The sequence below is a fragment of the Mercurialis annua genome, linkage group LG1-X (assembly GCF_937616625.2).
Source record: "Mercurialis annua linkage group LG1-X, ddMerAnnu1.2, whole genome shotgun sequence".
In the NCBI taxonomy this organism is placed as follows: domain Eukaryota; kingdom Viridiplantae; phylum Streptophyta; class Magnoliopsida; order Malpighiales; family Euphorbiaceae; genus Mercurialis; species Mercurialis annua.
In genome coordinates this window covers 44,045,426-44,070,471 of record NC_065570.1, presented here as the reverse complement: position 1 = coordinate 44,070,471, position 25,046 = coordinate 44,045,426, and the positions used below count along the sequence as shown (strand labels likewise).

The 25,046-nt window shown below is 32.9% G+C and overlaps 1 pseudogene; it reads left to right on the top strand.

Annotated features, from left to right (window-relative positions):
- Positions 1-649: 649 nt before the first annotated feature.
- Positions 650-1,313, top strand: LOC126663762 (protein DMP8-like; annotated as a pseudogene).
- The last annotated feature ends 23,733 nt before the right edge of the window (positions 1,314-25,046 follow it).

Sequence of the window (25,046 nt, the reverse complement as noted above, 5' to 3'; positions counted from 1 at the left end):
ACTTGGGCGGTGGGTAGTAATTTGGGGCGGCGAATAGTAAACCCCTTAATTTATTTCAAAAAAAATACCCAACTTTATTTTATTTCTTTAAGATAACCAAACTTCAATTTTTAATTTTATAAAAGTTTGTGTGATATTATTTTATGTCATCTGAGTTGACAATATTTATCACATCAGCAAATCATACTAAATTATTAGTAATTTATTTAAAAAATAGATATTAGTTTGCGTAGCGTATTATATTATTGACGTGATAAATATAGTTCAATTTGGACCTTTTTGAAATAATATATGAAGTTTGGTGGCCTAAGAGAAATAAATTGAAAATTGGATGACCCCAATGTATTTGCCATGCCCAAAAAGCCATTGTCATGCTCTGATACAACACAACATGATGCAGCATAAATTTTTACTAAAATAATTGGTGTGTTTAGAACTAAATATCTCCGAACTGTAGCATTGATCATCATCAGCCTCAGATATTTAAACCAAACACATATCTCGTAAAAATTGAATTGAGTGAAATTTATTTGAACCAAATAGACTTTAAATTTGCAAATATTATCAGAAACCAGTTACCATTTGGAAATTTCAAATTAGTATATAAACTTCCAAATCTCTTGTTTTATTCATCTTCTGCAAAAACACAATGGAGCAAATCGGCGAGGACATAGGAATAAAAATGTACACGACCTCTCCAAAAAACAATGAGAACAAGCCAACCACCACGCCATTCTCACCACCCGAAAACCCTAAAGAACCAGGAAGAAAAAGGAGAGCAGTGACAAAAGGAGTGCAAAAAACACTCTCAAAAACATCAATGCTCGTAAATTTCCTTCCGACAGGAACCCTTTTAACCTTCGAAATGGTTCTTCCCACAGTGATCGAGAACGGGGAGTGCAGTACTCACGTTTCCATCCTCATGCTTCTCCTCCTTCTCGGCCTCTGCGCCGTTTCCTGCTTCTTCTTTCACTTCACTGACAGTTTCAAAGGCCCCGATGGGAAAGTGTACTACGGATTTGTTACCCCGAAAGGATTGGCTGTTTTTAAGCCGGGGCTTGGCGTTGAAGTGCCTAAAGATGAGAGGTACAAAGTGGGATTGACTGATTTTGTTCATGCTATGATGTCGGTCATGGTTTTCGCTGCCATTGCATTGTAAGATCATAGGGTGACTAACTGTTTGTTTCCTGGATATGTGGAGGAGATGACTCAAGTGATGGAGAGATTTCCGATTATGGTTGGTGTTGTCTGCAGTGGACTGTTTCTTGTTTTTTCCTAATACCCGATATGGTATCGGTTGCATGTCTACCTAATTACATATGCTTTTAAAAAATTGTATGTTGATTGTTATTTTTTTTGGCCAAATAGCAGTTGTATTAATTTCGGTAAATAAAAGTACACAATGTTTGTTTGTCAAAACTAGATAAAATATATTACAATAATTACTCCTAAAAAAGAGGCTTTAAGAACTTTTTAGCCACTTCATGGGCCATCCAATTACACATTCGCTTAACATATGCAAAGTAAGCGAACGGTATCAAAAATTATGACTTCTATTAATGATGGTATATCTTGCTCTCCTTATGCCAGTGTCTCAGCAATTTCAAGTGATATTATTCCTGAAAAATAATGAGAACTACAATAAGTGATAAAACTCGAATTATCAATACAAATCATACCAACAACTACAAAATTGTTATTAATATTTAAAACTACATCAGAACTTATTTTGAATATTTCAGACGGTGGTGGCCTTCATCAATATACTACCTTATTACGATCTATTTTTCTTTCTTTTATACTTCAATTGATTACTACGCATCATATGCGTATTGTTAAATTCTTTCTTACTATCACATGATCTTCCTATGGCCCGTATTCTCTTCGGGTCTTTAGCTTTTCTTCTTTTCAATTTACACTTTCTATTTTAGCCTCATGTTGTTGCTAGGTAAGTACCAATCTTAGGTGTCTTACCTGATATAACGACGGTTAACCTTGTCATTGTCCCTATGAATCTCAGGAACTACTCGCACCATATGTAAAAACTCCTCAATGTATGCCTCAATAGACATCATAACTTTCGAATTGGCATCTAACTGTACCCTAATGCGAGTCATGGTAACCTCAGCCTGAGTCTCCCTGATCCTCACGTCCTCTCTCATATAATGACACTCAGATAAATTGGCCCCAAACTGCTCCATATCAGATTCCTCTGACAGATCCTCCTCTAGGTCCTCACTTGACGAGTCAGAGTCACTCTCCTCATTGTATAAGATCTCAAGGGATAGGGATCTAACCCTGGGTATAAAAGATCAAGCACTATGATCTGACACATACCCATTTCCATAAATCTCGGGTAGCCCACCATTTTCGGTAGGAAAACCATTCTCTGGAAGAAAACTGTGAAAACCATTCTCCATTCGATACATGATTTTTGTGAAAACCATTTTGATAAATAGGAGGCACTTCCTCCTTTCCTCCTGCAGCATGCGGCTGATCTCCATTTTTCCCAGACATGATGTAAATGAAAATAATTTATTGTGAGATTTCATTCTCACATTATCCCATTTTAATATGCATATAGCTTATGCATATTTTTATGAAATGTAACACGCATCCTTTTTCTCATCATGTACTTTCCATAAAAAAGCTAACGTTCATAATTCTATAGATAAATTTAAACACAAAATAATTAATCAATCAATAAAATTTAATTTCAGGTACGACTCTTTTCTATTGCTGTAGTAGTTCTTAGGTAACTTAATAACTGATCACTTAGGTCAGACATACACTTTTCACTGACTGATAGTGGTATGCCGGACCAACTGCACTCAAGTCATATACTTGCAGTGGTAACTGGACCGACTTCTCTGATACCAACATTGTCACTGTTAGTAATATATGCCCTAGGGCCATTTAATTATGTATATTTGTAGAACTAATCCCAATGGTAAAGATATATATGTTTTATTTGAACTAAGTGTCTTATTAACTAAGTGTTCATTTATTACGTATTGTCCTTATCACATTGTGATAGAATCTATGCTTAAGGTGTTAAGAATATGAGTGACATATTCTATTATACAAGTGATCTAAATAACCGTTCACGATCGATGGGATCCTACGAAAAGGGTATCGCATTATCCCGGAAAGATCGTCACCTCTGTTTATTCTCCTGATTGGCAAAGAGTTACTAAATTATAGGAAGTAGTGAGTCTCATACTACATGATGGGGATCAGAATAAACATGTGGACATTCAAGGTGTTGAGTGAGTCGAACAAGTGACGCTAGATTACTTATACATGGTAATTCATTAAAGTCAATTTAATGTCATCTAGTTCATAGTTGTACATATGTCCTTTGACTTGCAGTGACACTATCTTGTATATAGATGATTAGAGTTTGATACTCCTTAACCCTAGATCTTTCATGAGCTAGGGCCGCGGGATGTGTTGGCTTTAGTTAGTTGTATATGGAGATAGGGGTTTAACCTAGAAAGGATTCATCACTCTGGATGAACGGAGACAAGATTCTATGCTATCTCGAATTGTTCTTGATGGATGATAAAACCTACGCAGGTGTATATGACTTACTTAGAAAGTTGTTTCTAGTGGAAGTTATATTTATCAAGAATTAGAACTGAGAGATGAGGTCATATGATCAAGACAAACAGTGTTTGACTTAACCGTGACACTAGTCGAGATTGGAATCTTAGATGAAGGGAATTTTTAGTGTATGGTATTATGAACATTGGTTCCTTAAGAATGCATCGAAACATTCATCTCTATTTGGGGGTCGTGATATGTTGCTAGATGTCACTCTCGATCTACGAGAATTAATAATTAAATGGGATTTTATTATTTAATATAAGAAAGGCGTTTCTTATGACTCTCGTTGCCATATAGATATGAACCTAGTTAGTCACACACAATAGAGTGTGCACCGATTGAGTTTACAAAAGATCAATTTCATATAGATACTAGCATATCTCGGAAATTAATCTAAGATGAAAAACAAGTATAAATTAGGGACTAATTTATAATAGTTATAAATTAGTAGGAACCTAATAGTACTATATCCAAGTTAATTAGGGACTAATTTATAAGATTTATAAATTAGTAGGAACCTAATTATATTTTAACCATGTAATTTATAATTCTGGGGGCTTAATTTTTTTTTTCAGAAACGAACAAACGCTATTGTGATATTAATTACATTTGATTAAATTCTGTCTAGGAGATTGGTATTTAAGTGGTCCGCTCGTGACCCTCCAATCTATCCTGAGAATTTTTCTAATGGGATCATTTAACACAATACGTGATTCGCTTGTGAATTATGTTGTTATCAATGAAATATGCGGAAAAAGCGAAACTCGAAAAAAAATAATAACATTTGTTTTTCATAAAAACCAAAAATGTTGAAAAACGAGTTTTACACCCGGGAAAAGTTCTCAGCTCGAGAAAAAAAATATTGCTTTTCCGTAAAAAAACCGAAATGCTGAAAAAGGGGTTTTACATTCGAGAAAAAGTTCCTGACTCAAAAAAAAACCGTAAAAAAACCCGTAAAAAATCACTTTTTTTAGGATCAGTGATCGGTTGAGGCTTTCAGAGGTTCTAGGATGATTCCTCGATAACTAAAGAAAGTAGATATTACATAGTGAATGATTAGAGAATCATTTCCGAGATACGTAATAGTTTGCTCATTCTTTTGTGGCTAAAGAATGAGACCTAGAAAGTCCATTATCATACATGTGTGATTGCATGATTCATTTTAGCTTTAATATGTATGCTATGCATGCTAAAATGTGTTGTGTGCTTAGTGAGACCGAAATAATTTAAAACCCTAAGAAATCTTCCTAAAAAGTTGAAAGATTAAGTTTATATTGATTAATCATTAAATTGATTTATCAATGGCTCTCAATTGGAGCAATAAACTAACACATTTTGAGTTATCATCTTGTCGGCTATGGATACATGGGGGTGAGATGATATCTTCAAGAGGCCGTTGTTGAGATTTTTGTTAAGCATTAGATATTACGGGTGTAGTCCATATAATTAATGGCGAGAAAGGCAATTAGGTGTACCTGAGTCGTATATTATTAAAATGGCTTAATTACTTGAAAACACCCCACCTTGTATTTTTTTTCGTTTATACCCCGACCTAGGAAAATTTTCAATTGTACCCTATTTTGAATTTTTCGTTTTCATCTCTACCCTGAAGCATTAAATTAGTCTTTTTTCATCCAAAAAAAGTTAAAATAGTCCTTCATTTTTAACCTATATTCTAATTAAACATAAATGTTATTAATTTTACAAAAACACCATCTCTTTTAAACAAAATCAACTAACTATAAAAAAATTAAAAAAATCCCGACAAAGCCATCGTCCGCCGCCGTCCTCCTTCCACAGAAGGAGGAGCCGCGTGTTCCTCCATGGAAGGAGGAAGACTGTTCCTCCTTCCATGGAGGAACAGATCTGTTCCTCCAAAATGGAGGAACAGATCAATTCCTCCATGGATGGAGGAACAGATTAGTTCCTCCATGGATGGAGGAAACATTCCTCCTTCCATGGAGGAACATAAAGGAGGAGCGGCTGCTCCTCCTTTTCCGGAAGGGGAACGACGGCTCCAGCGAACTCGGGCAGAGGTGTACAAAAATAAAAAAAAATTAATTATTTTGTTTAAATTTAGTGACGGATCAGAGAAGTATGGTGGTAGATCGAAAAGTTTTTTTAATAGTTTAATTTTTTAATAAATTTTTAAAAACAATTAATTATGTGGATTTATTTAAACTTTTTTAAAGTTGAAGGACTTATTTGTATTTTTCCAAATAAAAAAAAATATGGTAAAATCCTTCTATTTGATTGTTATTAATGTTTTTATCATTAAATTATTTAAATTATCAATTGTACCCTTAGTTGGGGTAGAGTTGAAAACGAAAAACCCAAAATAGGGTACAATTGAAAATTTTCCTAAGTCGGGGTATAGACGAAAAAAATTTACAACGTGGGGTGTTTTTAAGCAATTAGGCCTATTCAAATCGATACATCTTAGTTGATTCAATGGGTTAAACTTAACTAATGTGGAAACCCAAGAATAGCATTAAGTACTTGAGGGTGAAAGCATTAAGAGCCGAAATTGATTGAACCTCATATGAGATATAAGGAACAAGTAGTTGTTCACTTATATATCATTTTGATCCCAAGAATAGCATTAAGTACTTGAGGGAAAGATAAATGAATATAAGTATTCAATCACCCGCTTGAAATCTTTTCCAACAAAGATTCGCGTTTCCTATTATGGAAGTCTAGGATTCGAAAAAGATAGTGGGAGGACATTTTGATAAAAACCAAATCATTATGGTTAAATATACAAAATAACATGAATACTAATTAGAGATCTTTGCTATCTAAGGGATAATAAGGTTAAATAGAATCCTTTAAACTCACATTCACGATAGTAATCGGCTAGTGGTTTAAAATCATTTTTGATTGATTAAGATATTTAGATGCCTCCAAGGCTATTGCGGAAAAGAAATACACATCGGTTAACAAAGAAAAGTGTTTTCATTTGATAAGATGTAAGACATTATAAATCATTGCCGCAAATATTTGGAAGACGGTTCGGTCAATGAAAGAAAGTGTTTCTTTTGTGAAACCAAAAGACATTGAAATGGAAATTGCATTAAGTATTGTGAATACTTAAAGGGCAATGACGAGAGGAACGATAATTCCATCAAGAATGTGTCTATCTCATGTTCCAATGTCAATTGCTCATTTAAAAGCTTGGGTATTGAATAGCTATGCTAATTTTCACATTTGTTTATCATTTACGGATTTAGTAAAAGTGAGATAAGTAGGAAAAAGATGAAGTAATCTTAAATCTCGGAAATGACGCAAGCGTTGCGACAAGAGCTATAGGATGAACTTAAATTTTCTTAAATAAACATAAGTTGTACTTAAACAAGATTTTTCTACATATCCAATATATATAGAAATATCATGTCCGAATTTATTACAAATTCGGTAGTTGATTTTCTATTACAAAGGATGTTTGTAGTTTTATGTTTGATGATATGGAGTTGGGTATGGATATGTACAAAATGGTCTTTATTATTTGATTAATGATGTTTAATGCAAAAGATGTTTTGGAAATTAATACCATAAGTTACCAAACCTTTAAACAACTTTGGCACTTATGATTAGGACATATTGCAAAAGATAGACTTAACAAGTTAGATAGGATGGAAATCTTGAGCAATCAAGATTTTGCATCTCTTCTGATTTGTGAGTCGTATCTTAAAGGAAAAACGACCTGGTCATTCTTTGTGGGACAAAGTGGTAGAGCCAAATCTGTTTAAGAGATCATACATAGTGATATAAATGGTACGTTCAAATAAATGGACCAAGGTAGATACTTATACTTCATTTTCTACATCGATGATTTATCATGATATAGTCAAGTTTGTCTTATGAAGAACAAACATGAAGATTTTGAAAAGTTCAAAGACTTCAAGAATGAATTAGAAAACCGAATTGGAAAAATATTAGGACTTTACGATGTGATCGAAAAGGAAAGAATACTTGGGTACAAAATTTGGTACGTTCCTAAAAGGAATGTGGTATTATTTTTCAACTTACTCCTTGGGAACACCATGGTTGAATGGTGCGTCTGTCAAGAAGGAGGTATCGTACATTGTGGGACATGATACGATCAATAATGAGCTAAATATTGACTTATTCATCTTGTTATGGAGTCATGTACTTCTTATTGCAAATAAAATTCTAAATTGAATTCCAACTAAATTCGTTCCATACATACCTTATGAGATATGGTATGGAATAAAGTCTTAAGGATGCTAAGATTTCAAGGTGTTCGGAACATATCAAGAAACTGATATCCGATAAATTTGGAATCAAAATCAATCATGGAAAGTTTATGTTGGATATCCTAAAGACAGTTTAGGATATTTTTCTATATAACCGAACAAAGAATCATTGTTTATTTGTGGTAGTCTTTCTTAATAAAGCGTTTATTCAAGAGAAGACTAAGAACAGAAAATAGAATTAGATGAGGAGTCATCTAGTTACCAACAAAATAATGAATCAATGAAGATTGATCAAACTCACTAAAAGCCGGAGATAGTAAAAGATGTATCTACATTAACATCTCGAAGATCAAGTAGAGTATCTCGTCCACCGGAGAGATATGGTTTTCCCACATGATAAACAAGAATTGTTTATTCATGGAGAAAAAGATCAAGTGTTGATCCCTCTACTTATAAAGAAGCTATATGTGATATAGATTCTTCAAAATTGGTTTGAAGGAAAAAAATCTGAAATGGATTCCATTTAAAGCAACAAAATTTTGGGAGCTAATCGAACCATCCAAAGGTAGTATACCGATAAGGAATAAATGGATCTTCAAGCCTAAAATTGATGCTAATGGAAATGAAAAGTCCTTTAAAGCTAGGCTTGTTGCAAAAGGGTTTTGCTAGAGGCAAGAAGTCGTATTGTAAATACACTTTCTCGCTGGTAGCCATGCTTAAGTCCATCAAGATTTTTCATACCAAGGCTACACATTTAGATTATATGGATGTAAGAACCACATTCCTTAATGGTTAAATTAAGGAGTATATCTATATAGAACAAGCCGAGGATTTTGAATCCAAAGACGATTCCAAGGCATGTAAGCTATAATGATCCACAATGGATGGAAAGAAATCTTCGAGATTCGTCGTCTTGATAAAGCCAGGAGTTACAAATTTATTAAAAACGATGATTAACCCAATGTTTACAAGAAGGTTAGTGGGACTAGACTCACTTTCGTGATCTTGTATGGATAACATATTACTAATAAATAATAATATCAGAATGTTAACTTTTGTAAAACTTTGGTTTATATAATACGTACTTTATCAAAGACCTTGGAGAGGTAGCCTAAATTCTCAGTATTAGACTCTATGAAGATAGATCTAAGAGAATAATCGGTTTCTCCTACAGACTCTTCTTAGAAAAGATATTGAAGTAGTTAAATATGGAAGTTCTAAGAAGGATTGATACTAGTTAGGCATGAAATTCTTCTTTCAAACGTAATGTCTTTCGAGACTTCTAACGAAAGAAAGAATCTAGCAAAGATACCATAGGCTTCGGCAATTGGCAGTCTGATGTATGTGTTGTCATTTACAAAGCTAGAAATTGTCTATGCGATTAGTGGGACTAATCAATTTCAATCCGATCCATGTTGAGAACATTGGATGGTTGTTAAGGATATCTTTGAGTACATTTGAAGAACTAAAGATGTGGTATTAACAAATGCAGAACGAGATTTTTAAGTAAATCGTTTTATAGATTATGATTAATAATCAATATGGATAATAGAGAGTCTTTCTCCGGATTCATATTTATCTATAATGAAGGAGTAGTGAGCTAGAAGTATTCTAAGCAAGAATCAACTTCATATTCAATTATAGATGTCGAGTATAATATGACATGAGATGTCGTAATAGAAGGTGTTTGGATAAATTAGTTCACAACTGAACTAAGTACGGTTTTATTCCATTAAGTCGACATTTTCTCTTTTCTGCGACCACAATGGTGCTACTGCCCTAGCAAAAGAAACCGGGTCTCACAACTTATCCAAACATAAGGAAAGGCATCATCATATTATCTAAATAAAATGTTGGAGAGAGAAAAATGTTTCTCTAAAAGATAGCATCAGCCGATAACACGGCTGACCCACTGACAAAGCCCATGACTTAGAGTCATTTAGATTTACATCTTGTGAAGATGGGGCTTAGATATAGTTGTCAATGGAACTAGTTCAAGTGGAAGATTGTTAGTAGTATGTGTCCTAGGGCCATTTAATCGTGTATATTTGTAGAACTAATCCCAATGGCAAAGATATATATGTTTTATTTGAAATAAGTGTCTTATCAACTAAGTGTTCATTTATTACGTATTGTCCTTATCACATTATGATAGAATCTATTCTAAAGGTGTTATGAATATGAGTGACATATTCTATTATACAAGTGATCTAAAAATAACCGTTCACGATCGATGGGATCCTATGAATAAGGGCATCGCATTATCCCGGAAAGATCGTCACCTCTGTTTATTCTCGTGATTAGTAAAGAGTTACTAAATTATAGGAAGTAGTGAGTCTCATACTACTTGATGGGGATCATAATAAACATGTGGATACTCAAGGTGTTGAGTGAGTCGAACAAGTGACGCTAGATGACTTATACATGGTAATTCATTAAAGTCAATTTAATGTCATCTAGTTCATAATTGTACATATGTCCTTTGACTTGCGGTGACACTATCTTATATATAGGTGATTAGAGTTTGATACTCCTTAACACTACATCTTTCATGAGCTAGGGCCGCGGGATGTGTTGGCTCTAGTTAGTTCTATATGGAGATAGGGGTTTAACCTAGAAAGGATTCATCACTTTGGATGAACGGAGACAAAAATTCTATGCTATCTTGAATTGTTCTTGATGGATGATAAAACCTGTGCAGGTGTATATGACTTACTTAGAAATTTGTTTCTAGTAAAAGTCATATTTATCAAGAATTAGAACTGAGAGATGAGGTCATATGATCAAGACAAACAGTGTTTGACTTAACCGTGACACTATTCGAGATTGGAATCTTAGATGGGGAATTTTCAGTGTACGATATTATGAAAATTGGTTCATTAAGAATGCATCGAAACATTCATCTCTATTTTGGGGTCATGATATGTTGGTAGATGTCACTCTCGATTTATGAGAATTAATAATTAAATGGGATTTTATTATTTAATATAAGAAAGGCGTTTCTTATGACTCTCGTTGTCATATAGATATGAACCTAGTTAGTCACACACAATAGAGTGTGCAACCGATTGAGTTTACGAAAGATCAATTTCATATAGATACTAGCTTATGTCGGAAATTAATCTAAGATGAAAAACAAGTACAAATTAGGGACTAATTTGTAATAGTTATAAATTAGTAGGAACCTAATAGTACTATGTCCAAGTTAATTAGGGACTAATTTATAAGAGTTATAAATTAGTAGGAACCAAATTATATTTTAACCTAATTTTATAATTATAAGGCTTAAGTAGTTAATTAGTGTAATTAATGATACTTAAAGCATTAATCATAAGTTAGTGGAATGATGATGTCATGGTGATGATGAGATAAGGTCATGTCATATATGTGATGTCATATGATGACATCACCTATATGATGTCACCACATGAAAGGTGTCATGTGGTGGCAACACCTTTGCTTGGTGTGTGACACCGAGCATGCAAGGTGTTGCATTCTTAAGACATGCTCTAGCCTATAAATAGAACTTGTCCTTGCTCGTTTTATGACACCACACAACACACATCTCACCACAAAGTTGTAGAGAGAGAAAGCACTTGAAGGAGTTCAAGTAGTCATCAATCACGGGAAAAACTTGGCGATATTTTTCATACATCCGAGCAAGGACGTAATGGCGGTGAGAGTTTGAGCTTAGGGCTGTTCGGCAAGAGGAACTCTTGCATATTACTTCAATGCGAGGATTCAATCAGACGCATACTCGTGTGGACGAGCTTGAGGTTGCCGTATTTTCGGGACTACAAGAATCGTTGGAGAATCGACATAGGTATTCTTCTTACGATTCCTAGATGCGTGCTTTATTACTAAATGATACGACGATCCATTTCTTGTTGATATGATCAACTTTAGGATTCATATTGTTGGAATTTCAATTTTGAATTGAAATATACGATCCGGACCGTCGCGTCCCGCTGCGCCAACAGTCACGACCCTATTTCTCCAACCGAGACCGGCGCTAGGAAATGAGAATGGTAGTTCCGAAACCCGTAACAAGCCTAAAATTCAATAAAACGTTTTCGCAAATCAATCAGTTAACAATCATATACTGACCTTATAAACTGAAGCATTTTGACAAACATACAATTATATAGTAGTTAAAATAATACCATTTATTTTGGGTTTATCGTTTCCGTATCTCGTACGTACTAACCCGGCATGAACTACTAGTGTTTAAGGTCATTTCACGGGAATCTACCTCCGTGGAACGAAATACAAATATCATATCCAAATATACATATATATTATGACAACAACTATAAACAAATGAAAACATGTTGTTGTACAAGGCCATGACACTGATCAGATATACACTACTGCAGCAACTAAGGAAGTCGGGAATGTACATGCAAAATTGGCATCCAGTCAAAATAGACAATTATGGGGTCTAGGCACCTGAATAAAACATTTAAATTAAAAGGGTTAGCTTTAAGCTAAGTGAGATATACGTTACTTAACATATTATCAAAATAAGCATCGCATTTAAAACATTTTTACATATATACAGTCACATTGATTTCAATCAATTCATTTAGACAAATAATTTGATCTGATCTTAACCTTAATCCTGGATAATTCTTAACCTAGATATCTTCCTAGGCTTAGCGAGAGTACTGCTTTCTCTTGTCCTTTAAGGTAAGGTGTCGAGATATTTCGACCGAGTGCAACCTATAACCAGTGATGCAGTCCAGAGATAGTGCCACGAAGTTCAACTCGTATCATACTCAATCCATTCAATACAAGGTGTGTCTCGGGATAGTTCCACTAAGTTCAACTCCCTAGACACAGGTCCCGAGATAATTCTACTGAGTTTAACCTTGTCTCTATCGCTGTCAACGTCCTATTTTGTATTTCAAAGTCCTTTCGATTCCGTATTAAAGATACCATTCAAATTGTCCGAACATTTTTGGTTCGGCGCTCAACGTGCGAATGCACATCAGAAGTGCGCGCTGGTGCAAGGTCTGTGCGCCCGCACAGTGCCCCTATGCGTGCGCACCGTCGAGTTACTACGTCGTTTTCAATCCGAAACACTAATTCACACACCAAACAACTCGATTTCGAAATCGAAATGTAAAATCAATGCGTATACGTTCGATTCGATACAGTAACCTTTTATATATTTGAATTTAATTCAATATCTATAGAAACGAATTCAAAATAACAGTTATTACTTCGACAAATAACAAATTACCAAAGAAATTTGGGTTCGGAACGAGAAATAGGATTGAATTCGTCGATCCAGTCGTCGTCGTTCTCTGAAACTCAAACCCTAGCTATTATAGCTTCTCATATCAAATGAACAATTCATTTGATTTGTTTGTTTATGTTGTTTGGCTAAAACTCAAACTAGTCCTTAGGGATCCACGCGTTACTTTAACCCAAATTATTAAATACACGTTCGTAACTAAAACGGACAACAAACTCCGAATTTTATGAAATTTTAACCATGAATTCCATAATTCGTAAATAGAATAAAACCGTAACTTTTATTCTCAGAGGATCTATATTTTATTTTTAATAAATCATTTAACATTTATTAGGGCTAAATTAGACCCACTTAATAAAAAAATTATTCCAAATTCTATAAAATTTTAGGGGTAACTTTCTAAAAATATTATATGAATATTGACTTCAAAAATATTCACACGAAACTTATAAATTATTTTATTTTAATTTATAAGTATTTTTTAATTCCTGTTAGTTAAAATATAACTATCCAAATTTTATATTTTAACTTTCATAACTATTTTATATTTTCGGAAACTATAAATTAAATTTATCCTCAAATTTAATTTACGTTCTCTCGGTCCTATTAATTATTCCTTACGTGAAATAATTTGGTATTTTAAATTTACAGGGCATTACAAATTTCATATGAAATTTCAATAATTTATCTTAACCATACTTCAAAACCTATGGCTCATTTTGATTATATTCTCACAATCAAGTTCTAGCATCAAGAATCAACACCACAACTCTCAATTAAGCTCACCAACTCACTTTGATCATCAACTACATATAAACATCATAAAAGCTCCTAAACCCTAACTATTTCTTATCCAAAATTTTCCAAATTAAACCATTAAAACTAACAATTGATGAGCTTACCTTGATTATACCTTGAGTTGTGATTGATTTGCAACAAAAATGATCAATTTTGGTGAAGAAATGGTAGACCTTTGGTGATGGAGGTTGGTTCAGCAATGGTGAAGAAAATGAGGGTTTGTTTTTCCTTTTGTTGTCTTAATAAATGAAGGTTATGATGACTCCCTTAATCAATAAGTTTATGATGTCATTAAGTGGATAAAAGTCCACTTTGACTCCGTTAAAATATATTTAAACTCAATAGATTAATTGACGTGCTTAACTTTCAAACGATCCATAAAACCTTTGCAAATCAATTCTAATTTTTTTTCACGAACATTAACGTGAAATTTATTAGCTCGGAATTTATATTTTATCTTTATTATTTTTATTTTCTTTAATCCCGCTAATAATCAATTTATCGAATAATAATTTTCAATCAAATATTTTTTAATAATAAATTTACTCAAATTATTTCAACTATACCTCTTAATTGAAATCTCATTTCCGACCTACTTAACCTAAATTTCTTAATTTAGGACATGTGGTATAATCTAATTTCTTAAACTTTTACGGGTTATTACAATAAGTAATTCTAATATCAGTGCCGGTGTTTACGCAGCCATATTGTTGCCCAAATGTAGCTCGTTCCAATGGATCTCTCTTTGCTAAGTTTCATACTTAATGCGATTTGTGGATTTAAAACAGTTATATACTAATATTCAAACGTAAACATTTAAACTCACAACACTGCTATGTCTACTACTTAGTCTCGTGGTATGTGTGATAAACTATACGTAGACCTAGTCTGACTGCTTAACAACTGTCCGAATCAAACACAAAAAAAAAAACACCAGATAAAACATATATTCATATTTCTGGTACAAATTTCTAGGTCCGGTAACCTAGTTCTAGACAAAGCATGCAAACACATAAACACGTAGAACTTATGATCCTTTTTTTTTAAAACTATATGAACCGTTCTCGCCTCGAGAAAACGGTCAAACGTCTCGTTAGAAGTCCTTTTTAGGTATTGTAATACCCTGAAATTTGGATATTTTAAAAATAAGCATTGTGTCTCATTTTAAATTGTTAAAACGAGAAAAATAAGAAATAGCGGAATAATTAAATAAAAGAGGACTCAAGTAGGTCGACATTGAAATTTTAATAAGAAAATTTCAATATCAATATTCCTTAAACGAAATGGAATTTGATTCAAAAAGGAAAAATAAGAGAAACTGGCTAAAAGTACATTTAAGCCCAAAATTGAAAAATAATTTTTTAATTCCAGGAAAATATAAAATAAATAGATTATTGATGGGAATTAGTATTTATAAAAATGATATCAATAAATTGGTTATCGATAATTGTTAAAAAAAAGTTTTGACGAAAAAGTGAGAAAAAAGTGCATCTTAGCTTAAACTGGAATTAGCCGAAAATCGCTAAAATAAATCATTGGAAAGTGAAATTATGAGATACAGGAATTTTATTTTTATGTCAAAATAAATTATAAGGAAATTATCGGACCTAGAGGATTTAGCATTCGACAAATGAAATTGGACGATTTGTAAGTTAGAACCGAACAGTTTAAGTTGATTTCTCTAAGGACCAAAGGAAATTCATTTGAGTTTTAAAGTTAGAATTTCATATACCTCAGCTCATCATCTTTTCCATTTTGAAGATCATCACATGAAAAAATTGAAGGCAAGAAAATTAAGGCAAGAATCTCCATCTGAAGTTAGGGTTTTTGAACCAATTTTCTGTTTTGATTAAGTTTGGTGGAGTTGATGATTTAAGAGTTATAAATGGTGTTTTTGGCATGAATTGGTTAAGAAAAACTAAGTCTAATGGTCGGTGAGTGAGGTGTGGGGGTTGTTATGGGGTTTAAGCTTGAGGGTTTGGTCTTGAAAGTGGCAAATGGAGGTGATGTCTACTGGACCTAATGGACTGACTGTCCAGCAGGTAATCCAACATGCCGTAGCACGGTGGAGCTGCCAAGGTTGCACTAGAGCAGAAACAACCCTCCCCTTACCAAAACAGGGAAGGGCAATAGTTAAGAAGAAAGGGCTGATGCCAACCCTTTCCCGAGGTCCAAATGCAATCAATTTTTGACAAAACGCGTAGCTATATGAGCTAGTTTCGGTTTGAACGTAAAAACAGTTTTGAAAACCAACTTTAGACTAAGGATTATTGATTTAAAATGGATTAGTAGTGCCTGTACTAGGGATTTTTTTAATTTTGTTTTTTAAACGTTTAGAACACTAAGAAAACGAGTTAAGAATTAAACGTTTTAAGTTTAAAACGTAAGATAAAATATTGACGTAGAAAATGTGATCAAAGAGTTTGAATGATTGAGGTTATTAGGTTATAATGACCATTGCTATAAGGTAAAGGTTTTGATATCGGAATAATAATTGAGCATATTTTAAAATGATTAAATACATATCGGCTTTGAAGTAAAGTCGTTAAAGTTTAAAGTTTAAAGCCGATGTTTAAACGATATCAAGTTGAAGTCGACATTCAGAACAATATGAAGTAAAAGTGATATCAGATTAAAAAAAAGATAGTAACTTAAGTTATAACTTGGGTTTATCGATATTAATTATACTTTTATTTAATTTAAACGTGTTTATGTGGTGTTGTGATAGACGTATCGACGAGTTACGGATTTGACGGTTTTGGCTTAGAGGATTCGGCCAAGAAATTAAAATTGTGAAAATTTGGATAGTGAGGCGTGAGTATATTTTACTTACTCATATTGTTGTATTGAAAAATTGCATCGCATGAAATAAATGTATCGAATTGAATTATATTGAAATTATTAATTGAATTGGATTGATTATATTTGAATTGTTTGGATTGTATTGTTTTGCTTATTTGATGATTATTTGTATACGATATGAATTAGTTATGTGATCACACAGTCAAGTCGGTCTAGACGATAGAAATAGACTAACTTATATCGCGATTGTAATAACCGTGAAAATGATACGATAATTGGATCGTGCCAAGAGTCCTAAATTATGGAATTTAGGCCAAGTAGGTTTGGAAAGAGGACCCGAGTAGGTCGACATTGAAATTTTAATAAGAAAGTTTCAATAATAATATTCCATAAGAGAAATGGAATTGGGTTAAAAAGATAAATAAGAGAATGTGGCTAAAAGTACACTTTAGCCTAAAATTTGAAAATAAACTTTTAAATACCGGAAAATATAAATTAAATAGATTATAGACGGGAATTAATATGTATAGAAATAATATCGATAAAATGGTTGTCGGTAGTTATTAAAATGAAATTTGGACAAAAAATAAAAAAAAGTACAAGTTAGCTCAAAATTGAAATTGAGCGTTTTTGGCCGAAACAATTGCCAAATCAAATCATCGGAATAGAATTATGTGATATTAAGGTAATATTATTTATTTGGAAAATAAATAATATAAAATATATCGAGGTGTAAAAATCGGGTATTTAATCGATGAAATCGGACAAGTTTAAGTTAGAAATCGAAGTGGTTTGAGTCGATTTCTTTAAGGATTAAAGATGGCTCTTTGCATAATTATATATACAAGGAAAATGAGTTAAATCACCAAGAACTCATTTCTTTCAGCTGAAAACGAGCATCCCGCATGTCTTCTTCTCCATTTACACCAAAACTTCAATCTTCCATATCTTTTTCGTTTCTCAATGGAATTCAGCGATTCTTGCGGCCATAGAGTGAGGAAAGGATCCACTACTTGATTGTGGCTTCAATTTGAGATAAGGATGAGTGAATATGATTTCAGCTGAATTTTTTCCGTTTTGGTGATTAAGTTGAGATATTGTGATGCTTATAGATGATATGTAGCTTGTTTGAAGGATTTGATGATGCACCTTCGGCCTAGAACCTATTAATCAAGGTGAGGCTTTAATTCAAAAAATTTTTGATTAAGGAGATTGAATGAGAAATGGGTTTAGAGTTTGGTCATTGTGTATAGATTTTGATGTTGATTGTTTAATAATGTATGGCATAGAATTGGGTTGATTATTGGATGAAATGTTGAAATGGATTTGGCTAAGGGCATTCAGCCATGGAGCTGAGATGATAATGTGAGGATCAATTGTTAATAATGAACTTTAATTTGGATAATTAGAGCTGAATTTAAATTGATTGAGATTGATAAATTTTGGATTGAGTGTTTGCTGGAATTGTTGCGCTACATAACAGGGATATTGCGAGGGCAATATCTCGAGTTATACAGCTCTGAATTAAGTTCCATTTGTTGGTACTGAAACTTATAGGTGTTATCTGCAAATGTTTAGGTTTGAGTTTCTGCAGATTCATCCTCTAAGTGGCCCAAATGAGGCAGAACATTAAGTTGACAGTTCTGAAATCAGGATAGCCCCATGTTATTAACTTCCGGGCTGGTTTCTGACACCTTCGGGTGCTTATATTAGTCCGAGACCTAAACATAAATTGTAGAGGACATTCTGAAATATAAGTATGTTGGTTTCATTTAGAGGTCGGACTATTTTACAATTAGCAAATGTAGGCAATTACGGGGTCGATAATGCAACAAGTTATCTACTTGTTCAATCTCGAGTCTATGTGTCTATTGAATTAGAATCTCACTCGAGATCCATTTGATAAATGTCCTAGGTAGGATAAGGCGACCTACTAGCGGACAAGGAGCTCAGAGAGCTTACACTATAGTAAACGAAGCTTTTTGGAATAGCAAGTTGTGAGTATATTTTACTTACTCGCATTATCGTATTAAACTTATGTTATATACTATATAAATAGTATTTAAATGCATCGCATATATGAATTGATTGAATTGGATTGGTTTGTATGTTTTTGGATGGTATTGATTGGATTAAATTGTTTTTATTGAAATGTTTGAATTGAATTGTTTTGGATTTTAGATTTGAGTAATTGTATTGGCTTGAATGGTTTGATTTGTATTGTATTATTTGTATTACTTTGTATATGCAAATTATTAATGTGTGTATGGTTCGAATTAGAGATGTGATCACAGAGTCGAGTCGAGTATAGACGACGAACATAGAACGAACCCAACTAACTTACCATGGAACCTCTCATATGTGTAAAGTTGTGTGAAGGTGTGGATGTTTTGTGAAATTGTGTGGTGTGAGCTCGGTTGAATTATGTTGGGCATTTTGTATTTGTGTCTAGTTGATTGATTCCTAAACTTTGTGTCTATCAGAATTAGCCCATAATTTGTGATGGACCAAAAAGGCATTACCTTCGTTTAGACTAAGCAATTATCTAGAGCGATATAAGTTTAAGATTAAGACTTGCTTGAATTGCCTATTTTGCCTATTTGAATTGATTGAATGTATATGTATATGAAATTATTGTGTTGCGTAAAATGTTATCAAAAGGGCGATGCCATTTCTTATAATAGGGTGAGTAACGTATAACTCACTCAGTTTAAAGCTGACCCCCTCATAGTGTTTTCTTTCAGGTACCTTGACTCTGGACTTGTCTAGAAGTCCATTCTTGATCGAAAGTCATCTTGACGTGTACAGTCCGAACTTTCGTAGTTGCTGCAGTAGTGTCTTGTCTGCAGAGTTGTGGTATAGTACATCATTTTAATATAATGTCGATTTTCATTTGTTGTCTTTGTAGTAATATATGTTTTGTACACGGAAGGTGAATACTCGTGATGATATGGTTTTGGAACTTTAGTATTTATCGGGCTAGTACGTACAGGATACGGAAATAGTAAGCCTAAGTAGTTTGTATCAGTAAGTTACTAGTGTATAAAGATGTGTGTAAATGCTTCCGCTTATAATGTCAATGTATGATTGATGTTTTGCAAAAATGTTTTAATGATTTTTGGCTTGCTACGGGTTTTAGAACTACCATTCCCATTCCTTAGCGCCGATCTCGGCTCGAAATTTTATAATTTGATTTCGAGAATGAGAATAGACTATATACGTTATACGTCTATTAATGCTATAAAGTCTACTCCTTAGAGTTAGAATTCTTATTTCAATTGTGATTTAACTAGATCCGACGAGCCAACGAGCTACCGGATCAGAGGAGTAGAAGGTGTTTGAAAACTGTTTAGTGGATAACAGTTTTGTGAGTTCGCATCTTTACTTCTGAATATTAATGCAAAAACATTTATAACTCAAAATGTGATTGAAATTGCATCGCATAGATTATATTTGAAACCAATATAGATCTACAGGAACGTGCTATCTATTGGAAAAAATAGGACTATGTGATTACCGGTATTAATAAATCATTGCATTGTATTGCATATTGGTTGGGTCATGTGGCCAGATGCTTGCTAAGCGGCCTAGACCTAACGGTTTGTCCTGGGGAGCCAGTAATTCAATTTACGGCCCAGCAACCTTACACAAAGTTAAGATGGCTGTGACGTTGTGAGTTCACAATTCATCTTGTAAACAAGTGAGCATAAACTATGGTGTAAATTATAGTTAACCAAATGGGGATTCTTCTTGGGTTTCATTTGGATCGGTTATTTGGCTGCACAAAGTGTGTTTACATGCGATTCCAGTTTTTATTAATATGCTTAAGTATCTATGTGAATTCACTCATTTTTGACCACCGTTGATTTCCTTTTCACAGAGAAATGACATTTTGACGTGACAAGACTTTCAATTCTTTCTCCGGAAGTTGTGATTATATAAAGGTCACTCTAGAGCTGCAGCGTAGTTCTAGCATCGCACATTAGTTTATTTGTAAATATTTTAAGTCTGATGTGAAACTACTGCTAGTATCAACTATTTGAGAAAAATGCATGTTTTATGCAAATAGGGCTTTTGCCAGTTGTTTATAAAGAAACCAGGTTTTCATGAGAGCTTTATGTTTGTACTACACACTTTAACCGGTTACTTGATGTGTTAACTGGTTTGTACTGCTGGCATCGTTTTCAGACAGGGTTTTTATAAAGTACGTGCTGCGTACGTGTACTACCTTGAGTCCAAGAATGTAATCGCACGGTTTTGATTACATGTTGTTAAAGGTTTTCAAATACTTGTTGAAAGAGATTGAGACCTTTTATGTTTTCAAAACGTGAAAAGTTATTACTGTTTTTTCATAGGATAGCTACGGGTTTCGGAACATCCATTCCCATTCCCTAGTGCCGGTCTCCGCTTGAGTTTCAGGGTGGAAATTGGGTCGTGACAAAAATTGGCTCAGGGTTTGGCAATTGCATGAGATTTATGGTGTTTCACTAATTGATGTTTGTAGAGTGTTTTATGAGGAGAGATGAGAGTTGTGATGTTGAAATTATGTGTTAAACCTATAGGTACCGGAAGAGAGAGCTCCGTCCAGCCATGCAGTGCTCCGGTGAGCAGAATTCTGCTCGCCAACGCAGAATTCACTGGTCGGCAGAATGCTGCCGTGAGTACAACTCAACTCTGCTCACACCGATAAGAGTTGGTCAGTCTTTGGGGGATGTGTGGTCATTCCCCAATAGACAAGGGGGAGAGCTTTTTGGTTGGTAGGTTTAGCTTGACGAGAAATGATTAGAATTGAGTTTAAGAGCGATAGTTTGACGTTTTGTGATAAAAGGATAAATTGTTTTAAGCGGAGTGTAAAACGTTAAATGGTTTTAAGTTAAGCTTAAAACCAATTATAAAGAGTACTTTTAAATATGGAATGGATAAAATGAATGAGGTTAAGTGAATACATAATAATGATTTATTTGATACAAAAATCAAATAAACGATCCGAATTAAATACGAGATTAGTTATTTGACGAAATAAAAATGCTTTTACAAGTTAAGTTTGAAATCGGACATAGAAATAGTTATTTGATAAGTAAATCAAATAACATTTTGAAATCAAGGTTTAAGTAACAAACCTAAAGACGTAAAAGGTATAAATTGTTATACCGATAAATAAATAAATAAATAGAAACGTATCGGACTAGACGACAATAAAAAATGACGATTTATGAATATGTGCATACCTCGAGTTTAAAATATCTGTAGAAATAGATTCTTACTCGAGAGTTATTTGATAATTGTTTTAGATCCGGCAAGTGATCAACTAGGGGACAAGAGCTTAGGAAACTTGACGAGAGTTATCGTTTAATCAAAGTTTTTTGGAAATAGCAAGTTGTCAGTTTATATTGATGTTTACATTTGAAGTATTTAAAAGTGCAGTTCTTTTTACGCAAAATGTTTATATAATTTGCATAGCATCATTTATAAATAAAATGTTTTATTTGAAATGTATACATCATTGCTTTGAAACCAGTATGAGAAAGTGAAAGATATCTTCTCGAGAATATGACAGACACAAGGTTGAACTCGGTAGAATTATCTAAGGACATGTGTGTAGGGAGTTTAACTCGGTGGAATTATCCCGGGACTCACCTCGATTAGTTGAATATAAGAAATAGTACGAGTTTAACTCGTTGGAATTATCTTGGGACTGTACGATATTGTTTTCACGACCCAATTTATGAGCCGAGACTGGCGCTAGGGAATGGGAGTGGTAGCTCTGAAACCCGTAGCAAGCCTAAAAACACTTATAAATTTTTCGCACTTTATAAAGCGTATTTCATATATCAAAATACATGTGACCCCATTTACAATAAACATCAGAGTTACAAAAATTATACAAAAGTATAATTAACAAACTCTATACTACTGCGTACTGTTAAAATGAAAACTTTCTTTCATGTCTTTTACAAATGATTTCCGAGGAATAAAACTTCGGAAGCTTGACTCTCCAAATTATAGTTCACTCTTCTTGCAAAATGTGAGGATAACGGGGTTAGTATAAAACTGAGTGAGTTCACCAAATTACAAGAAATATTACATAAAGGGTGAAAAAATTTTAAAACCGCTTTATGTAGAAAGTATTGCTTTTTCTCAAATCTTACTTTATATATTATTTACTCAATTCATATATGTTTCAATAATCGTATATACATTTCATAAACTTTATGTTTATGTTATATTCGTACTTAACATCTTTTATTTCTCGTCATCGTTTGACATTTATTTTTTCTCATTTTGTTTCTTTAGTTTTCGACGGATGTTTTAAAATTTGGATCGTATTATCCTAATACATCCATATCGAGATGCACTTCTGACAAGTATCTATAACTTATTCCTTATGGCTTGGTTCCAAGATAATTCAATCGAGTTTAACCATAACCATATTGTAGCACCCCTCTCGAATTTATATTAAAAATTAACTTAAAAACACAATTCAAAATTTAATCTCAAAAAAAATTCTCAGTTCAAACATTTATTAACGATCTTAAAATAATACAATTTCATTAAATTTACAATTGTCAATTCAAATCAGAATGTCAAATGTTTATTTCAAAAATAATAGTTAATTGTTCGTATAAATTAAATTAAATTTAAAAAAAATCTAAACTCAGATGACACTGTTGACCCACCTAATCAAACCAATTGACTGATTTCACGAACCTAAATGGAAGAGTCTTTGCGATCTACCTCCTGAAAAATAGGTGGCAAAGGGGTGAGCTGCCTACTCAATAAATATAGCTAATTATACTTATATATACGTAACAAACAACAAGCAAAACAAATAGCAAAGTCTTATTTAATAAACTAAAGATCCATCAACTCACACATTCATATACATTCGTACGATCAAACATTTTAAATCATAGTTTATTATATTCAATTAATTAGGGTCCTGCTTAACCTAACTGAATCATATCCAATAGTTTGTCGGCCATCACAATCCCATTAACAATATTTATCGCACAAGATACCAAACACATTAGTATCCCGACACCACCCCAGTGTCTAGCAAAACGCACAGGATATTCTATGCTTCCGAGAATATCCCGGCACCGAAGTGCCTAGCAAAACATTTATCACATCTTTTATCTCATCATATCACAATCTAAATCGTCGCATCTCTAAACCATTAGATATAACCAGTTCTAGGTAAGCAAACAGTTAACCTTCATTATTATTATTTAATATCAACCTTCATTCTCAAACTGTACTTATCACACATTATTAAATACAAATAATCGTATACCTAACATGCTTTTATCCATAAGTTTCACCGTCATATAATCTAATTATATTACCCTCAGAACAAATACGACAAAATATAGTCAATGCACCAATTAACATATAATTTATCATATATCAAAACGCTAATACTAATGTCTACCACATAAAAATCCACATTTAGCAATCAATAAATATACATAAATATAATTAACTATACTTACCTCAATCGCATAACGACCTAATTATCAGATAATGCTATCCCGCAATCTACTTATCCGCGTCTCCTAACATTATTTATAATACGTATATCCATTAAGTTAGCTCTAAAAATTATAAATAAAAATAAATTAATTAATTACTGTTATTTTTATTGTTATTAATATTTTGATAATGCATTTGAAACTGTAACATATCCCAACAAATTTTTTTAAAGAAATACATACATAATTACTATATTATAATTTTTATGGACTAAAGTGTCATAACTTAATCTTTAAGAGTTAAATATGTTTTCTGAAAAAAATTGAAGAGTTGGATCTGAACTTATTAAATTGACAAAAGAAAAAGGAAAAAAAAAAAGAATAATAATAGCATCGTGAAACGTGAAAACAAGAAGTTTATTCATGTGTATATATGTTTTTATTTTGTATTATCAATACCGATTTGAAAACAATTTCTTAAATTCCAACATCAATTTTCGTGTACACAGTCCTCTAATAGAAATAAACCTTCAAACTTAAATCACACTATACATAATCTAATAGTAGTTTCTTTACACAGTTCAATTTTCAATTAGATTATAAATTTCAAGAACATAATAAAATTTGCAGTGTTAGAAAATAATACCTTAGCATGAAAGATGGAAACCCATTGAACGTTTATGTATTGTAAATCTTAATTTGTAAAAGACGGCTAAATTTTTGTTCTCTTTTTTTTTAACCTCCATTAAGTTTGGTTAGCCTCCTCTAAATAGGCTGAGATTCAATTAGGGTTTTATTTTAGAAAAACATAAAATTACCATCTTATCCATTATTTTATAATTATATTACTAAATATATTATTTTTATTTACCGGATGTTACATTTCTT